This window comes from Prionailurus bengalensis, chromosome E4 (assembly GCF_016509475.1).
Source record: "Prionailurus bengalensis isolate Pbe53 chromosome E4, Fcat_Pben_1.1_paternal_pri, whole genome shotgun sequence".
NCBI classification, from domain to species: domain Eukaryota; kingdom Metazoa; phylum Chordata; class Mammalia; order Carnivora; family Felidae; genus Prionailurus; species Prionailurus bengalensis.
The window spans coordinates 62566603-62572602 of record NC_057360.1 but is presented as its reverse complement, the minus strand read 5'-3'; positions in this window follow the sequence as shown (position 1 = coordinate 62572602).

The following is a 6000-nucleotide window of genomic DNA, read 5'->3' as shown; positions in this document are numbered from 1 at the left end:
ATAAAAAGTTATTTCTCACAGATCTGGAGACAGGACGTCTGAGATCCAGGTGCTGGACATTCGGTGTCTGGTGAAAGTCCTGACTCATAGATGGCAGTCTTCTCGATGTGCCCTCACAAGACAAAAGGGGTGAGAGCTGTCTGGGGTCTCTTCTCTAAGGCACAGTCATTATACTCCTGAGCTCCTCATGACCTAACCAACCTCCCAAAGACCCCAACCCCTGACACCATCACGTTATCAGTTAGGGTTTCAACATGTGAACTGGGGGTGAATGCAAACTTCAGTCCATTACAAAACTGTCACGTTTTGAATCTGAGCTGCAATGTGGCTGCTTTGACAACAAAATACAGTAGAAGTAACACGGTATGACTTTCAAAGCTAGGTCCTAAGAAGCCTTGTGGCTTCCAACCAGATCTCTTGGAATATGTGTGCAGGAGGTAACCAGTCACTGTGAAACCGTTCGGCTGTCCTGAGACTGTCAGACCGGGAGGCAGCCCATCTGTGTCACTTGGAGACAGATGCTCCTAGCTCCAGCTGTTCCCAACATCCGAGGCGTCAGACTCACCTGCTCTCTCACTGCAACCATAGGAGGGACCCCCAGGCAAGAACTACTCGTCAACCCTCAGAACCAGGAGAAGTAACAGTACGCTCCTGTTTTAAGCCCCTACCTCTTAACGTGTCAGGTTACGAAGCAATAAATAATTGAAATATGATGTGAAGCTCTATGGTACATGGTACACGGCGGTCGCATACGCTATTTGTTGCCTGCCCAAGTACTATCCTCCACCTTTTCCTTTCTAATAGAAACCTGATTTTATTCCCGTAAGCATTATGCAAGTTCCAGGGGATGAATCATACCTGCACTACATCAAGGACAGGAGTATTTTTCCTTCACCGGTGATTGGTTCATAAGTTAGTTTGGGCCGTTTAGTTAAAAATATTTTATTCCCTGATAAAAGAGGAGAGAATTGTGCAAGAGCGGTCTCTGACTACCCTGGCCACATCCCTGCTGCCTGCTTCTGAATGCTCTCAGGGAAAGATGTGCCCGGAGAGGGAGCCGACTTTTGCACGGAGGAAAGAACAAGCCCAAGGGCGAAAACTGACCCACTGAAAATGCCCCGGGGAAAACGGAAAGAGCCCAGGAGCTTGCCGCTGTAGTTGAGTCACTGAATCAGCGTCAGCAGCCATCTTTACAAAACTATTCATAATAAAATACCATATATTTTTTTCTTCCTTAATCCATAATCATTCAGAGTTCCTGTTTCTTGATCTGACATCATTCTTTACGATGCATGCTTATTCCTATGATTTTATGTCAGCATTTACTAATGCATAGTTTAAAATATTTTTAAGAGGGGCGCCTGGGTGGCTTGGTCGGTTAAGCGTCCGACTTCGGCTCAGGTCACGATCTCGAGGTCCGTAAGTTCGAGCCCCGCGTCGGGCTCTGTGCTGACAGCTCAGAACCTGGAGCCTGTTTCAGATTCTGTGTCTCCCTCTCTCTCTGCTCCTCCCCTGTTCATGCTCTGTCTCTCTCTGTCACAAAAATAAATAAACGTTAAAAAATTAAAAAAAATATTTTTAAGATCTTCTAACACTTCAGTAATTTGCACTAGAGTAAAGGGATCCTGAAACACTAGCCACTGTGGGGAAGAAATGAGTGAAGATGAAATAATACGGGCATGCCCACTTGATGTGACAAAAATACTGTTAGCTTGGAAGAAAGGACTCTACTAAATTCTGGAGATAATGATGATAACAGACAAAGCAGCCTTAATACAAAATCACATGGTGAGAGTTGTGGATTTATGTCCCCTAAATGTGTATATTCCCACTTTACTTTTACTTCTGTGGGAAAATGAGTTTCAACTCATAGGACTTTTAAATTATGCAAGTCTTACCACAAATCTGTTGCATACAGATGATACCTTCAAAATCAAGATTAGCTCAGCTATGCGTTAAATGCTCAAAAAGAGACTATAAAGAGTGCTTAATATATGTAAAAATATTCAGAGAGGAATAATCTATTCTATCGTTATGAAATAAGGCAAAATCTGTGATATTCATTAGGAATATTAAATCTCGACTCAAGAGGCAAAAAGAAGTAAAAAGTTACCACAAATATGTCAGGAGGGAAGGAAACGAATCAAAGGGTTTTGTGTTTTAAGTAATAAGGGAAGTCAGGCTGCAGACGACAATTGTCACCGCTGTTTCTCGTGAGAACTGGCAGGTGGTGGGTGGGGTTTCTTTGCCTCCCATCAATACTTTATATTATTACACAGCTCCAGAGTGACCCAAACAGACACTAAAACCCCTCAACCTGCTAATCTCTCTCTGCATCCATCCCTCCCCCCCCCCCAAAGAATTAATACAATATAAAAATCTATTGAAAGAGCACAGGGGCGCCCGGGTGGCTTAGTCAGTCGGTGAAGCGACCGGCTTTGGCTCAGGTCATGATCTCACAGTTCATGAGTTCGAGCCCCGTGTCGGGCTCTGTGCTGACAGCTCGGAGCCTGGAGCCCCTTCGGATTCTGTGTCTCCCTCTCTCTCTCCACTTCCCCCATTCACGCTCTGTCTCTCTCTCTCCTTCAAAAATAAATAAACATAAAAAAAAAACCCAAAAACGATAGAGTGCTGGGGCGCCTGGGTGGCTCAGTCAGTTACATGTCTGACTCTTGATGTGGGCTTATGTCATGATCTCATGGTTTGTGGGATCATAGCCCCATATCAGGCTCTGCGCTGACAGCCCAGACCCTGCTTGGGATTCTCTCTTTTCTTGCCTCTCTGCCCCTCCCCTGCTCTCTCTCTCTCTCAAAATAAATAAACAAACTTAAAAAAACTTTTTTTAAAGATACAGTATTAAAATATATAGTACTCATATTATATTAGGACATACTAACATAGTCAGGATTAAGACCTTAACATTATACCTGTACTGATGAGGCAGAAAGGATTTAATGGAAACTTGCTCAGACTATAAGAACCAGAATGATAATTCATAAGTAGAATCTTAAAATTTTAGGGGAAAACTGCTTGAAATAATAACATTGCAGCTCTTAGTGCAAATTACTAATTAAGGCAGTTAGTCTGTGACACCAAGTAAAACAGTGACAGATGATGACTTGAAAGAATCTGAGTTTATACATCTCTTTTGTGAACTTTCACTATTTCAAGATCAGGAATAAAAACACAACACTTTGGGGACGCCCGGGTGGCTCAGTTGGTTAAGTGTCTGGCTCTTGACTTCAGCTCGGGTCGTGATCTCACGGTGAGCTCGAGCCCCAAGTCGGGGTCTGGGCTGACAGTGTGTGGAACCTGCTTGGGTTCTCTCTCTGCCCCTCCCCCACTCGTGCTCATGCTCTCTCTCTCAAATAAATAAACTTAAAAATAAAAAACACAACACTTTTGGGGCGCCTGGGTGGCGCAGTCGGTTAAGCGTCCGACTTCAGCCAGGTCACGATCTCGCGGTCCGGGAGTTCGAGCCCCGCGTCAGGCTCTGGGCTGATGGCTCAGAGCCTGGAGCCTGTTTCCGATTCTGTGCCTCCCTCTCTCTCTGCCCCTCCCCCGTTCATGCTCTGTCTCTCTCTGTCCCAAAAATAAATAAACGTTGAAAAAAAAATTAAAAAAAAAACACAACACTTTTGAATCTAGAGACAATCCTTTTTTTTTTTTTAAGTTTATTTTATTTACTGTGAGATGGGTAGGGCAGAGAGAGAGAGAGAGGGACAGAGAATCCCAAGCAGGCTGTGCACTGTCAGCTCAGCTCAGAGCCCGATGCGGGACTTGAGCTCACATGATGTGAGATCATGACCTGAGCCAAGACCAAGAGTCAGATGCTTCAGCGACTGCCCCACTCAGGCATCTGAGACAACTCTTAATTGCATGGAATGGTTGTGCAGTTTCTGGATTATCAAGGATTTTCCTTGGTTTTGCTGGTCATCTCTTCTGTTTATTAACACTCCTGCCAGAAGGTGGAGAATAGAGCAGAGAGGTTGTAAAGTCCATATTCTGCAGAAGGCGTTGTCTGTAAATGTGGCTTTTGTGGGATTCCTCGGTGCTGGGAGAGAAAGGGAAGGAAGGAAGAGAATGAAATGAATGGCCTGATCTGCCTGGTCCTCTTTTCTTCGGCCTCCTCTTTCCCAATCACCTTCGCTTCCCCATCTGCCTTTCCATTTCATCCTGCCGTGTCCTTCAGTCCCTTAGGGAAGAGTCACGGCCCAGGATTGAGGATGAGAAAAGCTGTGGGCTTCCTTGCCTGGAGAAGGCTCCAGGGCCAGGGTCCTGCAGAGGGTGGCCGTGGGCCCAGGTCCTCCCTTCAGATGTTACAAACGCTTCTGCTTGATCTGCTCGACAGCAAAGTAGCAAACCAGGAAGGTGGAGGTACAAAGAAAAAAGACAATTCATCGCCCTGGTACGCCAGGAAAGACTTCGCCCCACAGCACAGTCCTACACTTGACCCGTCCCTTGAATACAGAAAGGGACAGACTGGTGTTCCAGAGGGGACTTAGGGCTTCCCTCGGAGCCAAGGCTCCGGATGGAAACTGCACCCCCACTGTCACCCAGCCCTCCAGTGTCTGTCACGTGAGAATCCCTTGTGCAGGAAGTTCTCACCTCAATCAGCCAGGGCGGGATGAGATGAAATAAAGTCCCAGATAAAGCCTCTGACCCCAGGAGCAGACCGAACTTTTGCTTGGGAATCTTATTTGTTCTTTCACAACCCCAACGACAGGCTGTTTACTCTCGTGGGTTCGAGCCCCGTGTCAGGCTCTGTGCTGACAGCGTGGAGCCTGGAAACTGCTTCTGATTCTGTGTCTACCTTTCTCTCTGCCCCTCCCCTGCTCCTGCTCTGTCTGCCTGCCTCTCTCAAAATAAACCTTAACATTTTTTTTTTAATTAAAAGTAAATTAAATTAGGGGCGCCTGGGTGGCGCAGTCGGTTAAGCGTCCGACTTCAGCCAGGTCACGATCTCGCGGTCCGTGAGTTCGAGCCCCGCGTCAGGCTCTGGGCTGATGGCTCAGAGCCTGGAGCCTGTTTCCGATTCTGTGTCTCCCTCTCTCTCTGCCTCTCCCCCGTTCATGCTCTGTCTCTCTCTGTCCCAAAAATAAATAAACGTTGAAAAAAAAATTAAAAAAAAAAGCTGTTTTAAAATAAATAAATTAAATAAATAAATAAATAAATAAATAAAAATGCTATAGGTAAATAGGAAAGCAATGTAAGGATAACAGGGAAATCCAGGGCTATAAGGAATTGCCGATTTGTGTTAGAGTGGCCAGGAAAGGCCTCACCGATTCAGTGACATTTGTGCAGAAACCCGAAAGAAAGGGAAAACTAGCCACCCTTCACGAGCCCAGTGCAGCTCTTTCTGTCCTCGGGTCCTGTCCCCATGCTTTAATAAAACCACCCTTTTCTTGGCCATCAGCTCCGAGCCCCAACACTCCAAACCACATCACCAGCACAGCTGGGTTCTTGGTGAAGTTTCTCTTCTTGATTTACAGATGAGCCCTTTTCTCATAGTGTCTTCAATGGTGGAGCACGTGGTTTGAAGTGGTGCGGTTCAGAGCTGCTGGCCAAGAAAGAATTCTTGGGACATCTTTGGTGCGGAAAGGTGGTTCTATTAAAGCACCAGGATGGGACCCATGGGCAGAAAGAGCTACTCAGGGATTGTGAGGAGTAATTGATTATATACTTGGGATCTGCGGGGAGGTAAAGGCAAGGGAAGCTTCCACAAGGGCTTTCATATGCTAAAGAAGGCTCCGAGGATCATGCAGGCCTCTGCTATTGTCAAGCCAAGGTTGTTTTTCCCTCTAGCAAGGGATTGACATTAGACACTTTCGAGTTCCAGGAAGAATGTCCTACTTTGCAGGCCTCAAGTATTTGTCAATGGGCTTCAGATTAGAAGGAAATTTAATTTTATCTACCATTTCCTCCTGCTTCTGTTTCCCACATCAGTGGAGAGCAGAGAGTAGAAACATGATTTCTGGTATCTTTTTTTATAAAGGGACT